Here is a 20460-nt window from a genome sequence, read left to right on the forward strand (position 1 = left end):
CCAATGTTTGTTCCATGGATAAAGAATCGGATGCACCAGCAGAGCTCCCGCTGAAAATTTCAATCCCCTTTGCAGCGTTCACACCCCATCAGCCTGTGCTCAGACCCAGCCAGCCAGTGACTGAGCCTCTCTGAGACTGGCAAAGAGCGGTGCCTGCAGTAGCCTTGAGCCGCCAGCAGAGGGTGGCATTGGATCACTTTCATCCAAGGAAAGTTTCTCCAACCTGTGGAGAGTTAAACTTAAGAGTGGAGGTGGGGCATTTTCACTTCGACTCCGCCCGTCTGGCTGTATCGCTGTAACTCACAGGTTCACAGGACAAGAGTTGCAAAATGGGAATGGTCTGTATAAATCTTCTCTCCTGGTCCGGCACAGACACAGAGTGAATAAAGGTGGTGAATATGTAAAAATTAAATTCCGCCCCATTAAATGTGGGTGTTTCCAATGTTTGTTTCTGGGATAAAGAGTCGGATACACCAGCCGAGCGCCCTCTGCAAATTTCAACCTCCTTTGCAGCGTTCACCCTCCATCAGCCTGTTCCGAGATCCAGACAGGCAGTGACTGAATCTCTCTGAGGCTGGCAAAGAGCAGCGCCTGCAGTATCCGAGATCCGCCAGCAGATGGTGAGCTTGGATCACTTTCATCTCAAGCGTGTCTCTCCAGCATGTGGAGGCTTCTGTCACTCCAAATTATTTCATTTGTTGGGGGTTGGTGGGGGTGGGGGGGGCGGTGTTGGTGGTAGTGGTGGGGGGGGAGGTGGTTTGTGGCGAAAGTGTGGAGGTTAAATTTGGGGCTTTAATTAAACATTTTCTGGGGGGTGTGAATGTGTGGAGATTATATCTGGGGCCTCAATAAAACATTTATTTGGGGGGAGAGGGGTGAGTGTGTAGAGATTATATTTGGGTCTTTAATACACCATAGGGACCCCTCCTCCCTGCTCCATCATTCCCTATTCAGGCTTCAGTTTCCCTCCCGGGGACATTTCACCTCTGGATTCACACAACACACACAGCGAAGTCTATTATATGATGGGAAGCAGCAAACACTGTTACACTCAGTACACACGGTACCTTAATTCTGCATCGTTTTAATACCTAGTCAGGTAAGTGTCATCGCTCAGGGGCTACATTTCACTGGGTCAACATTCTCACCCAACACGAAAACAATTGACAAAGCAGCAGCATGAGCTATGTTGTCTGCAGCTCCTCACTTCCCATGTTCTTCAGTTGAAGTCGCTTGGGCTATTTTGAAGATGGGAAGCTGACTGTTTGGTTTATTGGATAATCAGTTGTGCAAATCTACTCCCAGGTACCTTGACTGACACAGGTATTGTTTCACACTCCCAGTGTCTTGTTGATAGCCTTTCTGACTCCTCCTTATCCTCTCCTGATAAAACTTTCTGAATCCTGTGTGAGAAAATGTCATCCATAGATATCCATACTACAGCCCAACAACCTGAGGAAAGCCAAGTGTTTGCCACCAGCCCTGTCCCTAATGCTCAAACCGGGATGGAGGGATTTGTAATCAAACATAATCAGTGGCAGAGCCGCGACTGGTGGGTAAATAAAACAGGGGATGTGAGAGAGGCCAGGATAGGAGAAGCACAGAGACCCTGGGGGTTTGTGGGGCTGGTGCAGTTTATATATATATAGGTATATCAGGAGCCACGTTAAAACATCTGTCCACACGATGCATTGAAACACATTTATCATCATCATCAAGAATGGACACCCATGAACTGTGGTTCTTCTTTCTACAGATTGAATATCCTGCAGCTCCCAGTGAAATGCATTGACACAGTTAGCGATAGGATTGAAACTGATCGTGTTCATTTCGGGACATTTGAATGAAGATGTGGTGGAGAAGCTGGAAATCGCTGTTCCGAATTCTCATTGGCCCCTTCACAGCCACGCCCATCACGTCAGCCATTGGCTGGGATTTCAGACATTCCGCAGAGAGAAAGGGGAGCGGGATTTAACAAATTCAGTTCCAACCTTCACTCAAATCCCAGATGGTTTTCATTAAGAGGCCAAAGCTCCCTGGTGATTTAAGAATTTCACCCCACATGAATATTTATTAATGATTCCGAGTAATAGATTAACTCACTCCCTGAAAGGAAATAGTAACTCACCTCCTGAGCCTCCGAGGACTGTCCACCTTCTACATGGCACAAATCCGGAGTGTGAAGGGATCCTCGCCACTCTCCTGGATGAGGGCAGCTCCAACAAAAGCTCGATAACGTTCAGGGTAAAGCAGCGCCGCTTTATTGGCACCAGATCCACAACATTCACACCCTCTACCACCGACGCACATTAGCAACAGCGAGTGTCATCTACACGAGGTACTGCAGAACCCACCAAGGGTCCTTAGACACTGCCGTCAAAACACAGGACCCCTACTACTAAGATCAACTGACACATGGGGTCCTGCGCCTGGAAGTTCCCCTCCCAGCCACACACCATCTTCACGGAGAACCTAGTTTGCCCAGACAGGAGCGTCTGAATGGAAGAGAGAATGTTCCAGAGGCAGAGAGGCTCAGGGGGTGAATTCTGTTGTTCACAGTCCTAGGCTAGCGGTGGTACCGCTCACAATGGTGTGGCTATTAACACTGGGAGTGCGGAAGAGGCCACGTTTAGTTGAACACAGATATCGGAGAGTGATAGAGGGTTTGAGGAGGTTTTATATCCACTTATAGCAGGTGCCAGGCCATTTAGGTATTCGATTGCAGGAAGGAGAATTCCGAGGTGCAGTTCACAGCTTTTGTGAACGAATATTCACCCTCTCCTGCTGCAGCCAGCGGTCTGTTTAAATCGGGACTTTGTGAGCGGATCCCTGTCCTCGGAAGTCGCTTTGCAATGTGTCGACATCGCCGATCATCACTGGGCTGCCGCCCTGTATCCCCTTTGGGACGGGAAACACGTGTTCGCTTGTGGGAAATTCTTCAGTATCTACACAAACACAGCAACCTGATTTGTGAGAGTTTTCTGTTATTGATGGGATGGTCATTAATTTCAGACAGAGTCGAGCTAATCGGCGAATAGAAATTCATCCGGATGTAGTTCTAGTAAAAGAAGCCTTTGCATAAAGGTTAGTGCACAGTGAGAGTGTTTTGCAGCATGATTTGTATATTGTACTTGCTTAGCACTGACATGAATGATTGTTGGTTATTATTTACTTGATCCTAGGGATCGAAGCCTGAGTTTCATACATGCGAGGGAAGTGACCTCCCACTGAGCTGCCCTCCCCCTAACCGCAATTAGCTTATTGGACAAGGTGGATGTGGAAGCAAGTTTGACGTTCGTTCCCCCCTTTATTGTAAAAACGCTTAATTATAATCTTACTCCATTGACCTGCTTATGCCCCATTTTGTCCCAGTGTCACGGTCAAGTCAGGCGGGATTCAGATCTGCTCCCTTTCCATTCAGGGGCAGAATCCCATTGGGATAGTTTTAAACAAGGATATTCAGCAATTGTTGGAAACCGATTCGCGATCTGGCTGCGCGCCCATGGCCCAGGGAGATGAAATGGGGATTGCAGATGTGGGCAGCGGTTTGCAAGAACGATGGTTTGATGAGATTTAACCTTCGGGAATTGGGTTTATAAAAGCAGTTTTAAAGGAGGGGACCGTGTTAGGAAGTAGAGATAGTTTAATTAAGTTATATTTGTAGTGGTAGGTGTTAGGAATTAGTTTTAGCTGAGAAACTGGTGTCATCTCTGCTTATCTCCGAGATATATAAAATATATAACTCCTCCCTTCCACTAGCCCACCACGCTTCACCTGCACAGACAGAAAGAAACAGCTCCCATTGGCGGATCAAGATCCAGAGATCATGGACTTTTTACTCTTGGTCACGATCCTTGAGTTACTGACATTCGGCCAAAGTCTTTAAAGCGGCCACATCGCGGCCGGAAATGACCTCCCACATGATGGAGATAAAGCTAGACTAACCCTCTTTGTTTATCTGGCAAAATGGGACAATGACTGTGAAATAGATTACGATTCAAAATCACTCAGGTCTAATTTGAAGACGAAATAGGACTGAAATAAGAAAGAGGGCCTATTTCTCCACACTACAACTATTGTTTAACAGTTGCAGTCCAGTGGGGATGTAGCTCAGCGGTAGAGCGCACGCTTCGCATGTGTGAGGCCCCGGGTTCAATCCCCGGCATCTCCACTTCACTTATTATTCATTCACGGGATGCGGATGGGGCAGGAGAGTCTAGCATTTATTGCCCATCTCTAATTGCCCCCTCAGAATGTGGCGTTGAACTGCCGCCTTGAACCGCTGCAGTCCCTGTGGTGTAGGTTAGACGGGGAGATCCCTGGATTTTGTCATAGGGACAGTGAAGGAACGGCCGATATATCCAATCCAGGGTGGTGAGTGGCTTGGAGTGAACTTCCAGGTGGTGGTCTTCCCAAGTGTCTGCACTTCTGGGTTCTTCTGGGAGAAATCAGTCGTGGATTTGGAAGGTGTTTTTAAGGATGCAGAGCGAGTTGCTACAGTTCATCTTGTACATGGTACACATGTACATGTGTTGCCACTGTGCGTCGGTGGTGGAGGGAGTGGATGTTCACCGGTAAAGGGGGCTTCCTTGGCCCAGATGGTGGCAATATTCTTGAGTGTTCTTGGAACTGCGCTCATTCAGGCAAGTGGAGAGTTTTCCATCACACATCTACCTTGTGCCTTGTAGATATTGAACAGGCTCTAGGGAGTCAGGAGGTGAGTTATTCGCCGCCGGTTTGCTAGCCTCTTGCTCTTTGAGCCACAGTTTTTATATGGCTAGTCCAATTCAGTTTCTGGATAATGGTAACAGCCAGGATGTTGCTAGTTGGGGAATTCAGCGATGCTAATGCCATTGAACATCATGGGGCGATGGTAAGATTCTCTCGTGTTGGAGATGGTCATTGTCTGGCACTTGTCTCGTGTGAATGTTACTTGCCACTTGCTAGCCCAGGACTGAATATTGCCCAGGCCTTCTTGTATTTGGACATGGATCTGCTTCAGTATCTGTGGAGTTGTGAATGATGCTGAACATTGTGCGGTTATCAGCGAACACCCCCACTTCTGACAACTGCTCACATTTCCAGACCAGCAGGTTTTGTTAAACTGAAACAAACATTGATGTTTGTACCCGGATTGTGTTCAACTTCCTGCATCCGTCTGGAGTGATATCAGATACAGTGAAAACCTGGATAAAGGTTTATACTTTGGCACATGAGGATGTAGCCCCTCCCCTCAGCCACATCTGGTCCACCATTCTTCCCACGCCGTCTCTCTCTTCCTTGCAGCCAGTCCAGGCTGTCAGAGCGCCAGACTGGCACTTCTAACCCTATCACACCTGGTGTGACCTTTCACGTCTCTCGCACTTTCTCCTTCTGAGAAAATGTCATTTTGCCCATCCCCTCTCATTCAAAACTGCCCTCACTGCTGTGCACCGAAGGACCATCGAAAAACGCTCAAAGTGATATCTTTACTATTTTCCGCACTCAGCCTCCGCAATGATTGATTTCTCATCTTCAGGGACTCCATCCCGATTCCTCGTGTTCTCCCCCCTCCCACCCCCCTGATTTCATCGCCTCTTTATCTCCCCTTAATCTCTCTCTGTGTAAAGAATCCAAGCCAGATTCCCTGGCCTGCAAAAACCCAATTACTTCCTATCTCCCGGGCCTCTCTCCTGGTACAACTCCCATCTCCACTTCATTCCAATGGACACTGACCTGAAATGATATGGCGAACATCTGTTTCACCCATTCACCGCCACATCTGCCTGGCCTTGAGACAAAACAATGTAGGGTCTTCTCTCGTCACCTCAAACCGTTCACTATGCCATTATCATCCTAGAATTCAAGGGTTGTCTGCAGTTCTCTCTCTGTCTCTTTTGAAATCGGACGCAGTATCTCAGATTTCCGACCCTCGATGTTTAAGCCCTTTAAATAATGCCCCAGTGTTTAGCTGCCCTGTCCCTGGGAATCTGGAGAGTGGGATCCATCTCCCTTTCCCCCGCATTAGGGAGGATATCAAGCTTTGGGAAATGGTGGAGGAAGCATTTACAATGATTGCCCCGGAGATGAGGCATTTCAGTGGTGTGGGCAAATTGGAGAATTTGGGTTTCCGCTCTTGCTTTGAGCATCTCACCTTGTCTTACTTAACATCGCATTTCTCCATCGCCCTCCAAATATCATCAGAAATTCTCACCGAGAGATCTGCCCTTCTTCCCTCCCTCAGTCTCTGCAATGAGGGGCTGTCCATTGTCGGTGACTCCATCTCAATTCCCCCCGCCCTCTCCCCTCTGGGTTAACTGTCCTCTTACCCCCTTAGTCTCTCCCAATGGGCAGTACCCTTGAGAGGCACTTCCTGTCCCCAACTTCCGCTCCCGCCTCCCACTTTCGCTAATATTCTTAACGCGGTTACTCACCTCAGGTCCTTTCCTTCAAATCCAACTCCCGGTCCGCTTCAAAGCGCTTGGAAATGATTCCAACTCCTAACTCGGTTCCCATTTTATCCGGAGCTCTGTGTCTCTCTCCACTTAGAATTCCGCCCCACTTACTGCACCGAAGGGGCTGATATCAAAGTGACAAATGATATTGTGCATGACTGTGACAAGGGTAACGTCTCCCCCCTAAACTGTACAGATGTATCAAAGCCAGACATGTGTAGTTAGATCACAGAACAGCCGTTTAATGGGCGAACAGTCTCAAAGGGCCGAATGCCCTCCGCCTCTTAATATTCTCGTTCACTTTAGCGGTTGTTTATTTCTAAAGTCAGCGGCTGTTTCATCTGGGGTGTGGTTCTTTGGTAGAGAGCCTGTTATTTAATGCGTGAGAACAGAGGAGAAGAGGGATTACGAGCATGAGAAGGTCAATCAGCAAACGAGTCTGCTGCACTATTAAATACATCATACGAACATACGAAATAAGAGCAGAAGGCCATTCGGCCCCTCGAGTTTGCTCCGCCATTCAATAAGATCCTGACTGATCTGTTTGTGCTTCGAATTTCACATTCCCAGTTACCCCCGATAACCTTTGACCCCATTGCCTAATTAGCATCAATCTCCCTCCGCCTTAGAATTATTTAATGGCCCGGCCTCCGCCGCCTTTGCAGGTTGAGAGTTGCAAAATCTCACAGGCTCTGAGAGAATAAGAGAAGCTCCTCACCTCTGTCATAAAAGAGCAGCCCCGAGGTTTAAAACACGAGTTCTGGACTCTCTCACCAGCAGATACATCCTTTCCACATCCACATTTTCGAGACCATTCAGGATCTGATATACTTCAATCAAACCACCCCCCACTCTTCTAAACTCCAGAGGAAACAAGCCCAGTCTGTCCAATCTTCCCTCATATGACAATCCTCTCATTCCCGGTGAAAATCTACCAAATCTCCTCTGAACCGCCTCCAACTCACTGGCTGATCTTGTACCTCAGCACGATTCTCCCACACTACCCACATGCCCCTGATGCCTTTCAGATCTAGAAATCTGTCTCGAAAACACTCGATAACTGAGCCTCCGCAGCCACTTGGGGTAGAATATTGAAAAGTTTCACCACCCTCTGTGTGAGGAAATCCCTCCTCCTCTCAGCCCTTAATGGCCTGTCCCTTATTCTGAGATGGTGTCCCCTAATTCTTGACCACAACAGCCAGACGAACAGTCCTTCCTGCATGAACCCTGTTGAGATCTGAAAGAAGGTTGCATGCTCCAATAGGATCAGCATTCACTCTGGAGGATACAGGCCCAGTCTCCTTAATCTATCCTCATACGACAAGCCCGCAATTTTCTTTGCACTCTCCCTGTGTCAAGTGTACCCTCACATAGGTAGAAAGAACAAAACTGCACCAAATTTCCCGCATTACCGAGATTCGGTACAATTCCCGCTAGAATTAGTTTCTCCAGTACTCAAACTCTGCTAAAGGCCAACATGTCATGCCCCTTTCTGACTGCTTGCTGTGCCTTCAGGCCTCCAATCCCAGCAAATTCCAAGCAGAATAAATGCAGCCAGACGCTGCCAATTTGACCAAACCGTGTCCGGGTTATCTTCAATCCCGTCAGCTTCACACGCAAAGGCTGAATGAACAGTTCCCCTTGGCGTATCAAGGTCCAGCGATCATGGGCTTTGTTTTTGGCGCTACCTTTGAGCTCCGGACATCCAGACACAGTATTCGAACCGCCCATATCGCAGTCTGAAATGACCTGCCTCATGACAGAGCCAAAGTTAGACTTACACTGCCTGTTTGTCCAGCAAACTGAGACAATGACGGTTAAATGGAACCGCTGCCATCTGGAAGGACATGGACAGCAGACACATGGGAATACCATCACCTGGGAGTTCGCCTCAAGCCTCTCACCATCCTGACTTGGAAATATGGTTGCCATTCCTTCACTGTCACTGGGAACAAATCCTGGAACTCCCTCCCTAACAGCACTGTGGATGTACCTACACCACATGGACTGCAGCGGTTCAAGAATGCGGCTCACCACCATCTTCTTAATGGAAATTGGTTATGGGTAATAATTATTGGCCAAGAGAGCTTCGCCCACTTCGGCCAAAAGAAAAAAAAAATCAGATTGTGGCAGAGGTGGCCGCGCACCCAAAGGACAGGAAGCCATTGGACTCAATGTTATGATCAGGGTGCGAAAGGCAAGGAGAGAGAGGAGTACCAGGGGGATGGACCATACAAGGCAGCGTTCTGAGCAATGACTACCCGTTAATGAATGGAGAGATCCGGCAAGGTATGGAATGCTAAGAAGCTACTCTAACATTCAGAGCAGAATAAACTGATAGGACTTTCCTATCAGTTTATTACAAGATGAAGTGAGAGAAAGAAATGTCTGGAATGAGAGAGAGAGAGAGAGAGAAAGCTGGAGTGACAGAGACAGGGAAATTCCACCCCCTCCCCGGACCAAGAATCCCTCAAAATCCCATCGCCCTGTCTCAAACATAAAGCCGATTCTGGAGTTTATAACAAGCCTTTACCCAGGGTCAGGGGCTTTTAATTTGAATGACAGTCAATGAACTGGTTTCTCTATCACATCGTGTGGTCACTGCTGCAGTTCAGGAAAAGCTGAAGGCCATTTCTGCACAGGGGGATCCCACAGGCAGCAATGAGATGCTATCCGGATGGGGACAGGGAGACACATTCCTTCCCCAGCTTCATGCCTGCTGTAATCCTCCCTCTTACCCCCTCTCTCCTCCCCGGGCACCATGTGTGTTCTGAGTTTGGACACATTCCCAGAAAGGCCTAAACTCCCCCCTTTAAACCGGGAACAAGCTGCTGCTTCCTGGGTGAGACTTTTTGAAATCTCCATCCCAGCATCGATTTTTACAAACCAGGCGTCCCCAGGAGGGTGTGAGTGAGGCTTTTCTGCAGAGACTGGGAGCTGGGCACTGACTCCACACTGAAGACCCCCTCAAAACACCCATATCCTGTGTCTCTTCCTCACCCCCAACCCCCTGCCTCTGTTTCACTGTCTTTTCCTGCTCATCTCATTCACTCCCCCCCTTTCCCTCTCTCTCTCTTCACCCATCTCTCTTATTAAGGTAGAAAGATGGAGAGACCGAGGGAGAGACAAGAGACTGAGAATTTTAAAATCAGAGATCAGTGAAGTGAATTAAATTGGCTGCCGGGCCTTTACATTTAACCCTTACATCACTTGCTCTCAGACAGAGGCCCTGTGTTCTTGGTGAATTAGACCCGGTTATAAGTTCCGGCCTTTTTAATTCCACGCCCCGGTGAGTGCTGGATTGAAATGCATTCTGAAAAGTTCCTGTTCGGTATTTGCACAGAGAAAGATCCCACATACTGCAACGTGCTCACAGTCAGGTCAAAGTGTTTTAGGTTGAGAATTAATGAAAAAGGAAAGGCAGGAAAACATCTTGAAACAAAATAGCACTGATTGGCCCTCAGTGACACAGTTTCTTTTCACATATCCAACCTTCTGGGAGGCTGGGAGTGAGGGTCTTTTTTCCAGAGGCTGGGAGCTGGGCAGTGACTGCACACTGGAGACCCTCAGATCCTTGTGTCTTCCCTCCCTTCCCCTCTCTCTCCCCCTGTTTCCGTCCCTCTGGCTTTTCTCTCTCCCTCCCTCCCTGATAACTCACAATCGGAGGAGAAAGATGGGGGTAGAGAGAGAGAGAGAGAGAGACAGCAGGAAAACACACAATCACAGCCTCAAATCAAATGAACTCAATCGCCTGATGTACATTTTGTTTCACCGTCACATCCATGGCCTAAAACACAGGCATTATTGGGGAGTTCAGACAATGCACAGCCCCTCCCGAGGGGACTGAAATTCGGCCTTGAATTGGGCCTAGTCACAGAGGCTGCATTAAAGCTCAGGGACAGGAACAGTCCCCAGTCTAACAGAACATTCCTCTCCCTCCACAGCTCAGCCCAAACCTCACAGACAGGGCTGGAAGGAGTGAGAGGGAAATGGGACCCACTCCCCCTCACCCTCCACCCCAACCCCGTCCATCCTCACCCCTCCCCAATTCAAATATTGACAAATCACATTGGGAATTACTTATCAGTTTATTACAAGATGAAGTGAGGGAAAGAAATGTTTGAAATGAGAGAGAGAGAGAGAGAGAGAGAGAGAGAAAGCTGGAGTGATAGAGACAGGGAAATTCCACCCCAGCTCCCCCAGAATCCCTCAAACTCCCATCGCCCTGTCTCAAACACAAAGTCAATTCTAGAGTTTGGAACAAGCCTTTACCCAGGGTCAGGGGATTTTAATTTGAATGACAGTCAATGAACTGGTTTCTCTTTGACATCGTGTGGTCCCTGTTGCAGTTCAGGAAAACCTGCGGGCCATTTCTGCACAGGGGGATCCCACAGGCAGCAATGAGATGCTATCCGGATGGGAACAGGGAGACACATTCCTTCCCTAGCTTCATGCCTGCTGTAATCCTCCCTCTTCCCCCTCTCCCCCCGGGCACCATGTGTGTTCTGAGTCTGGACACATTCCCAGAAAGTCCTAAACTCCCCCCTTTAAACCGGGAACAAGCTGCTGCTTCCTGGGTGAGACTTTTTGAAATCTCCACCCCAGCATCGATTTTTACAAGCCAGGCGTCCCCAGGAGGGTGTGAGTGAGGCTTTTCTGCAGAGACTGGGAGCTGGGTTCTGACTCCACACTGGAAACCTCCCCAGAATCTGTGTCTTTTCCTCACCCCCAACCCCCTGCTTCTGTTTCACTGTCTTTTCCTGTATCCCTCACTCACCCCCCCCCCTCTCTCTGTAATAATGTAGGGACACATCCTAGAGAGACTCAATTCAATTGGCTACTCCACCTTCCAATTCATCATCCTGTCTAAAACACGAGTATTATTCAGGAATTAGCACAATCTTTCACACACACGCACAGTTTGGACTTGGTGAAGGGCTCCTGAGGGATGGGAAATTAGTCCAATGAGCACATTTTAATAAACTAGCTCATTGTGGAACAGTATGAAACACTGCAGGCATTTTGTGCAGAGCAAGATCCCACAAAGTGCAGTCAGCCTTGCTTCGCACTTTATAAATTGGGGATATACTTACACAGAGAAAGAGAGAGAGGGAGCATGGTGGAGAGAGGCTCAGACAGTGAAGACCCCACTTTGGAACCTCAGAAAGACTGAGTGCTTTCCAGAGAATGAATTAATTTTTAAAATACACTCATTGTTAGTGAGTCAATTGCTTCACTGTCCCTGGATTAATTTTTACAATTCGGACTTTTCTAGAAAGATGTGACTGGGAGCTGGGCAGAGTCTACACATCGGAGACCCCCAGATCCTGTGTCTATTCACCCCCACCCCCTCATCTGTTTTACTGTCTCTACCCCTCTGTTTCCCCTCTTTCACACCCCGCAACCCCTCTCTCTCTCTCTCTTCACCCATCCCTCTAAGTAATTGAGAAAGATGGGGAGACCGAGGGAGAGACAAGAGGCTGAGAATTTTACAATCAGAGATCAGTGAAGTGAATTAAATTGGCTTCCGGGCCTTTACCTTTAACTCTTACATCGCTTGCTCTCAGACACAGGCCCTGTGTTCTTGGTGAATTAGATCCGGGTCCAAGTTCCGGCATTTTTAATTCTACGCCTCGGTGCGTGTTGAATTGACTTGCACTCTGAAAAGTTCCTGTTTGTTATTTGTGCACAGAAAGATCCCACACACTGCAATGTGCTCACAGTCAGGTCAAATTGTTCTCGTGTTGAGAATTGATGTAAAAGGCAAGGCAGGGAAAATTCTTGAAACAAAATGGCACAGATTGGCCCTCAGTGACACAGTTTCTTTTCACAAATCCAACCTTCTGGGAGGCTGGGAGTGAGGGTCTTTTCTCCAGAGGCTGGGAGCTGGGCAGACCCCCAGATCCTCATCTCTTCACCCCCTGCCCCTCTCCCTCCCTGTTTCCCTCCCTGTCCCCTTTCTCTCTCCCTCCCTCCCTGATAACTCACAATTGAAAGAGAAAGATGGGGGAGAGAGAGAGAGAGAGAGAGAAAGCAAGAAAACGCGCAATCAAATCCGCAAATCAAATGAATTCAAGTGGCTGCTGCACATTTTGTTTCACCGTCACATTCATGGCCTAAAACACAGGCATTATTGGGGAGTTCAGACAATGCACAGCCCCTCCCAAGGACCCTGAAATTAGGCCTTGAATTGGGCCTAGTCATAGAGGCTGCATTAAAGCTCAGGGACTGGAACAGGACCCAGTCTAACAGAACATTCCTCTCCCTCCACAGCTCAGCCCAAACCCCACAGACAGGGCTGGAAGGAGTGAGAGGGAAATGGGACCCATTCCCCCTCACCCTCCACCCCAACCCCCTCCACCCTCCCCCCTCCCCCAATTCAAATATCAACAAATCACATTGGGACTTTCCTATCAGTTTATTTCAAGATGAAGTGAGGGAAACAAATGTTTGAAATGAGGTAGAGATAGAGAGAGAGAGAAAGCTGGAGTGACAGAGACAGGGAATTTCCACCCCAGCTCCCCCAGAATCCCTCAAACTCCCATCGCCCTGTCTCAAACACAAAGACGATTCTGGAGTTTAGAACAAGCCTTTACCCAGGGTTAAGGGCTTTTGGCTTGAATGACTGTCTCTGAACTGGTTTCTCTTTAACATCGTGTGGTCCCTGTTGCAGTTCAGGAAAAGCTGCGGGTCATTTCTGCACAGGGGGATCCCACAGGCAGCAATGTGATGCTATCCGGATGGGGACAGGGAGACACATTCCTTCCCCAGCTTCATGCCTGCTGTAATCCTCCCTCTTCGCCGCCCCCCCACCCCCCCCCCACCACCTCCCCCCCCACCCCCCTCCACCTCCCCCCCGGGCACCATGTGTACTCTGAGGCTGGACACATCCCCAGAAAGGCCTAAACTCCCCCCTTTAAACCGGGAATAAGCTGCTGCTTCCTGGGTGAGACTTTTTGAAATCTCCGTCCCAGCATCGATTTTTACAAACCAGGCGTTCCCAGGAGGGTGTGAGTGAGGCTTTTCTGCAGAGACTGGGAGTTGGTTTCTGACTCCACACTGGAGACCCCCCCCCCAGATTCTGTGTCTCTTCCTCACCCCCGACCTCCTGCCTCTGTTTCACTGTCTTTTCCTGTTTCCCTCACTCTCCCCCTCTCTCTGTTGTAACGTAGGGACACATCCTAGAGAGACAGACCGGATTACATTGGTTGCTCCATCTTCCAATTCATCCCCCTGCCTAAAACACCAGCATTATTCAGGAATTAGCACAATCTTTTACACACTCTCACAGTTTGGACTTGGTAAAGGACTCCTGAGGGATGGGAAATTAGTCCAATGAGCACATTTTAATAAATTAACACATTGTGGAACAGTATGATACACTGCAGGCATTTTGTGCAGAGCAAGATCCCACAGGGGGCAGTCAGCTTTGTTTCGCAGTTTTTAAATTTGGGAAATATTTACAGAGAGAGGGGGAGCATGGTGCAGAGAGACTAAGACAGTGAAGAGCCCCCTTTTGGAGCCTCAGAAAAACTGAGTGTTTTCCAGTGAATGAATTAATTTTTAAAATACACTCATTGTTAGTTACTCACTTGCTTCACTGTCCCTGGATTAATTTTTGCAATTCGGCCTTTCTAGAAGATGTGACTGGGAGCTGGGCAGAGTCTGCACATCGGAGACCCCCAGATCCTGTAACTATTCACCCCCACCCCCTCCTCTCTTTTACGATCTCTACCCCTCTGTTTCCGCTCACTAACTCCCCCCTTTCTCTCTCTCTCTCTCTCTCTTTTCACCCATCTCTCTTATTAAGGGAGAAGGATGGAGAGACTGAGGAAGAGAGAAGAGGCTGAGAATTTTACAATTAGAGATCAGTGAAGTGAATTAAATTGGCTGCCGGGCCTTTACCTTTAAGCCTTACATCACTTGCTCTCAGACACAGTCCCTGTTTTCTTGGTGAATTAGACCCGGGTCCAAGTTCCGGCCTTTTTAATTGGGCTCTGAAAAGTTCCTGCCTTCCCTTTTTAAATGATGATTCACTGTGGCCATGTTTTATATTTATCAATGATTCACTGAGAGAAATGGGGGCTGTGATGGCTGGGGGTGCAAATGGGAGTAATCCTCACTCAGCCCATCAGTAAACTTAATTCAGGGAGTGTAGCCACGGCTGCAGTGCAGGACAGGCTGCAGGCCAGATAGGCACAGCAAGATCCCATGAGCAAGGTGATGTGAGCCAGGTATCCTTCCCCCAGACTCAGAAAATAGTAATCTCCCTCTTTAAAACTTGGGAGGGGGTGGGGGTCTGATTGTTTTACAAAACTTTGGAAGGCTTCAGAAAAATGATTGAGTGCAATTCAACACCCTCCCCCTCACTCTGCTCCCATTCAATTGATCATCTGACCTTCAACACTGTAAACGTAACAATAAATAAACAATGTAAAAGTCAATGAACTGGTTTCTCTTTGACATTGTGTGGTCACTGCTGCAGTCCAGGAAAAGCTGCAGGCCATTTGTGTACAGGAAGATCCCACAGGGTGCAGTCAGCTTTGCTTTGCACTTTTTAAACTGGGGAAATATTTACACAGGCAGAGAGACATAGAGAGAGAGAGCATGTTGCAGAGAGACTAAGACAGTGAAGACCCCCATTCAGATCCTCAGAAAAGCTGAGTGCTTTCCAGTGAATGAATTAATTTTTAAAATGGTCTCATTGTTAGTTACTCACTTGCTTCACTGTCCCTGGATTTATTTCTGCAATTCGGACTTTTCCAGAAGGAACTGACTAGGAGCTGGGCAGAGTCTACACATCGGAGACCCCCAGATCCTGTGTCTATTCACCCCCACCCCATCCTCTGTTTTGCTATCTTTGCCCCTCTGTTTACTCACTCACTCCCCCCTTTCCCTCTCTCTCTCTCTCTTCACCCATTTCTTTAACTAAGGGAGAAAGATGTAGTGACTGAGGGAGAGAGAAGAGACTGAGAATTTTACAATCACAGGTCAGAACAGTGAATTGAAGTGGCTGCCAGCCTTTTATCTTTAACCCTTACATCACTTGCTCTCAGACACAGGCCCTGTGTACTTGGTGAATTAGACCCGGGTGCAAGTTCCGGCCTTTTTAATTCCACGCCCCTGTGAGTGCTGGATTGTAATGCACTCTGAAAAGTTCCTGTCTTACCATCTCAAACAAAATCCACACAACACTGGCCATGTTTTATATTTATAATTCCACAATCAGGTATCCCCAGTCAATGAAATAGATATTTGAGATACAATTAAGGCCATTCTGCACATCTGGATAGCACGACTGGTCCAAAAATGGAGGACGACCCCCCCCAGACCCTGTGTCTCTTTCCCCAGCCCCCCTCAGTCCCCAATACCCCCACCCCCTCTCTCTGTTTCACTCTCCCTCAATCTGTTCCTCTTTCTCGCCCTGCCCCCCTCCCTCACTCTGCACCCTCCCTCTTTCCCTAAATCTTTTTATTTTTAAAGCACAGACACTGTTTGGGAAGCAAGGAACAGGGGGTAGGGAATGGCGAAACAGGTGTGCTCAGCAAGATCCCACACACCACCGACTCGTGGCCAGTTATAAATGTGACTGAGGATTGTGGGAAAGTGAGTGGGAAATATGTCTCACACCCTCTCTCCCCCAATCCACTCCCCTCCCCAATTAAAATAACGACCAATCACATTGGTGCTTTTTAAAACATTTTATTGAAAGGTGAAGTATAGACAGAAACAGCTGGAGAGAGAGAGAGAGCGGAGAGAGAGAAAGCTGGAGAGAGAGAGAGCGGAGAGAGAGAAAGCTGGAGAGATAGAGACTGGGGGGTTGCTCTCCTCTCCCACCTGCACCAACCCCCTCAGCTCTACATGAAACTGAATTCAAATGGCTGCTGCTCCTTCCATTTAACCCTGGAAACCCCATGGCCCTGCCTGACTAACACACACAGACATGACTCTGGAGTGCGAACAAGACTTTACACAGCCTCAGGATTTTCATTCCAGACCCTCTCCGAGTGCTTCACACTCAATGAACACATTTTTTAAAGTGTGCTCACCGCTGCTGTGCAGGGAAGGCAGGTGGACATTTTTCTTTTACACAGCAGGATCCCACAAATTTCCTCCCCCCACCGCTGACCAGTGTGAATTCCCAATCTGGGGCCATCCCTTCAGTTTCCCCACCCCGCTCACACCACACCCCCCACACCTCCCGAAAGGGCTGAAACTCAACTGGGAAGCAGCTGGATTCTCTCAGGAGACATTTTAAAATCACTGCCTCAGGCTGTGAGTTTGTGTAAAATCCCACTTTCTGGAAGGCTGTGACTGGGAGCTGGTCAGTGACTGCACACGGGGAGCTCCCTCTTCCCAGACCCGATGCCTTTTAACCCCCCACCCCAACCCAACTCTGTTTTGCTATCTCTCCCCCTGTTTCGGCCTTACCTCTCCTTTCTCTCTCTCTCTCTCTCTCTCTCCCTCCCTCGCTCTGTTTCATCTTTCTCTCTGTTTCTCTCCCTCCCTGCCTCACTCTCTTTCTCACATGCCAGAAGATGAAGATGCAGAGAGAGAGAGAGAGAGAGAGACACAGAAATCCAACAATCACAATCACATCAAACTGAATTCAAATGGCCCTCCCGCTCTGCATCTCATTTCACCCTCACATTCATCCCTCTGCCTCAAACACAAGCTTTATTCCCAATTTACACCGGCTTCACGTTAAGACTTCAATTCCAGGCCATGGGGAATGCTTCAGTGCCCATGGGTTCACTTTTAAAGTGAGTTTTCTCTCTCACCCACTCCCTCAACTCCTCCTGTTTTGCTCTCTCTCCCTCTCTCTTTCCATCACTCTCTCTCTCTCTCCCTCTATTCAGGAGGATTGAGGGAGAGAGAGAGAAATCCACAAACATAAGCTGCATAAACTGATTTAAAATGGTTCCCCCTGTCCCCCATCAGTCTCCAGAAGGTGCTAAACTCCCTCTTTCAGTTTGGGAAGGGGCTGCTCATTCCTTTGGGACACATTTTTAAAATCACCGTGGCAGGATTTATTTTTACATGTCATTCTATCTCAGAGGGTGTGAGTGGAGGCGGCCAGTGACTACACACTGGAGACCCTCAGACCCTGTCTCTCTTTCCCACACCCCCTCCTGTTTTTACACCTCCACTCCCCTCGGCTTCCCTCTCTCTTTGTTTCAATCATTCATTCCCTTTTCTCCCTCTGTTCCCGTCTCTCACATTCAGGGTAAAAATGGATGTTTCAATCTAGATCCTTCTCCCTGTTCCCTCTTTCTCACTCATTCTCTCTATCCATATCCCTGTTTCTTTCCCTCTATCTCATGTGCTTTACTTTGAAATGAGAGATGAAATATTTCTGTCTCCCCATTTAAAATGAGGACAAACCACATCGCTGTTTGTGGAGAGTTTTTATTAATAGAAGGTTTAAATTTAAACTAAGAAAGCTGGAGAGAGAGAATGAGAGAAGACGCAGAGAGATCGACAGACAGAAACAAAGCTGGAGAGAGAGAGAGGTAAATCTAAAGTCAGAACCTCAGTAAACTGAACTGTAATGGCCACTGTGAATCTGATTTAACACATTCCACTTCATCACATTGTCTCCCCACCTGTCCTCTTTTGGAAATATGACAAGCTTTTAAACAGCTTCAGATTTCAGATTTTTAATTCCCTCTTTGTCACACACCAAAGGGTTAATGTGTTTGTGACTAATTGCAAAACCGGGATATTTTAACCCCAGAGTTTCAAAATCCTGCACCCCATCATCTGACAGAAACCGCTTCATCGATGAACCAAAAACCAGGGTTCCTCAGGTTAAAATTAAACCTCGGGGTGATAAAGGGACACAGCTCATATGGGTGAAGCCTGTCGATCAGGCCTCAGCCCATCCATCCCCCTCTGGGGAAAAGCTCCTGTCGAAGGATTCCTCGTCACATTGCAGTCTTCAAACTCCAAATTCCTAGCAAAAAGAGAGATAAAAATATTGACTAAAACAAAAAGCAGGGGCATTTTTAAATAGAATACCACAGCAAGAACCTAGGATTCCACCACCACAACCTCCTTCTCAGTTACACAACCTCTCACTAACATCCAAATACAGAAATATCCCAGTTATAAACCAGAGGCTAAAGCAGATTGAGAGACTGTTCCCTTTATCTGTGTTTCTCTCTGTATCTGTCTTCCCATCTCATTCACATCCCTGTCCCCCTCAGTCTCTCTCTCTTCTCTCTGTCTCTCAGATATGAAAATTAAACCTCGATCGGGGTAATAAACAGACACAACTCACGTGAGTGAAGCCTGTGGACCAGGCCTCAGTCTATCCCCCTCTGGAAGAAGCTCCTGTCCTTGTCCTTGTCCCAAACTTTCCCTCTTTGGATCCTCACCTTCCAGTTTTCAGAACACAAATTTCTCGGGTGAAAATGATAAAAGTGGTTAAAAAGACAAAAGCAAAGACATTTTTTAAAAGCCAAAATAGCACAGCAAGATCCCAGAGTTTCCACTCTCAAGTCAATCTCTCAGCAACATCCCAATGCAAACAAATTGCAGTTTGAAAGCAGATTGGGACACACAGAAAAACAAACACACATTGAACCAGAGTGGGGAGTGTGTTCATTCTCTGTTGATTAACTTATCACTTGCTTCATCACGTCACATCCAGGCCACTTTATCCGATATCACAACACCTGAGCCGTCTCATCATTAGTCCTGGGGCTCAGCCAGAGAAAGAGGCAGCAGGAGATTGCTTCCCAATGCCTATGTATGGTCTGAACACCATTCTCCAGATGGCAGCTACCTCCAGCCTGCTGCTGATCAGTAAGTCTCTCTTCGTTTCAGCATTTAGTTCACACAACAGCAGGGGCAGGGAAGTTATGTGTTTACTTCACTTTAAGATCTTGATGAAGAAAGGTTGAAATGGGGAAGTTCAAACTCAATGATAACATTATATATTTTTAAATGCTGCAAATCCAATTATGCTTTATTATTTTTTTAACCTTTTTGAAGTGATCTGGGATGCTAAAGCTGTTGAATTGGAATTCAAGTCTCCCCTGCTCAATTCTTTGCTTATAACTCCAGCTCTCCAGCTCACTCCAATTTCTGAGGCTCTGGCCCTCAGCCTCAATTTTAAACTTCATCTTTGGGCTCAACTCGCCCTCTTTAACTTTCAGCTCCTTCAATTCCCTGCCACCCGCCCCTTTCCTAACTTGTTCAAGGACACCTCACCCTCACCACCTCCCGGTGTTCACTGACGCACACTGGCAACATCTGGATTCCCAAATTCTCATCCTCCTGTTCAAATCCCTCCCTCACCCCCTCCCTCCCTATCTCTGAAACCTCCTCCAGCCCATAAAATTCTCATACTCTACAAATCCCCCCATGGCCCCTCGTTCCCTCCCTCCCTATCTCTGTAACCTCCTCCAGCCCCTACAATTCTCACCCTCCTGTTCAAATCCCTCCCTCACCCCCTCCCTCCTATCTCTGTAACCTCCTCCAGCCCCCACAATTCCCATCCTCCTGTTCAAGTCCCTCCCTTGTCCCCTCCCTCCCTATCTCTGTAACATCCTTGAGCCCCAAGAATTCTCATCCTCCTGTTCAAATCCCTCCCTCAGAGAGTTGGAGTGAGAGAGTGAGAGAGAGAGAGAAGGGTGAGAGAATGAGATAGAGAGAGGCCAAGACGTGAAAGAAAAAGTGATGGGTGAGAGTGAGAGAGATCCTATCTCCATCTTTAGAATGGAGGGATATTCCCTCTCCATCTGAAAAATTGAGAGAGATCCCTTCTACATCTTTTAAATGGAGGGAGATCCCTTCCCTAAATTGTGATGTGGAAGTGCTGGAACCCACAATGGAGGAAAGAATAAAGCTTATTCAAGACTGAAAAGTTAACCTGTTTGTGTATCACAGAAACTTACAACAGAGAAGGAGGCCATTCAGCCCATCGAGCTGCTGTCGACCATCTGCAAGAAAGGTTTCACTGGTCTCACTCATCTGCCATTTCCCTGTAACTCTGGAAATATTTTTCCCTTCAGCTTCA

At 47.8% G+C, this 20460-nt stretch overlaps 1 non-coding gene across 1 annotated transcript; it reads left to right on the plus strand.

Moving 5' to 3' along the window:
- The first annotated feature begins 4099 nt into the window (after positions 1 to 4099).
- On the plus strand, positions 4100 to 4171 carry trnaa-cgc (transfer RNA alanine (anticodon CGC)). Its single transcript has one exon. It is a non-coding gene; the product is annotated as a tRNA-Ala (tRNA).
- Positions 4172 to 20460: the final 16289 nt, after the last annotated feature.

This window comes from Cetorhinus maximus, chromosome 38 (assembly GCF_964194155.1).
Source record: "Cetorhinus maximus chromosome 38, sCetMax3.hap1.1, whole genome shotgun sequence".
In the NCBI taxonomy this organism is placed as follows: domain Eukaryota; kingdom Metazoa; phylum Chordata; class Chondrichthyes; order Lamniformes; family Cetorhinidae; genus Cetorhinus; species Cetorhinus maximus.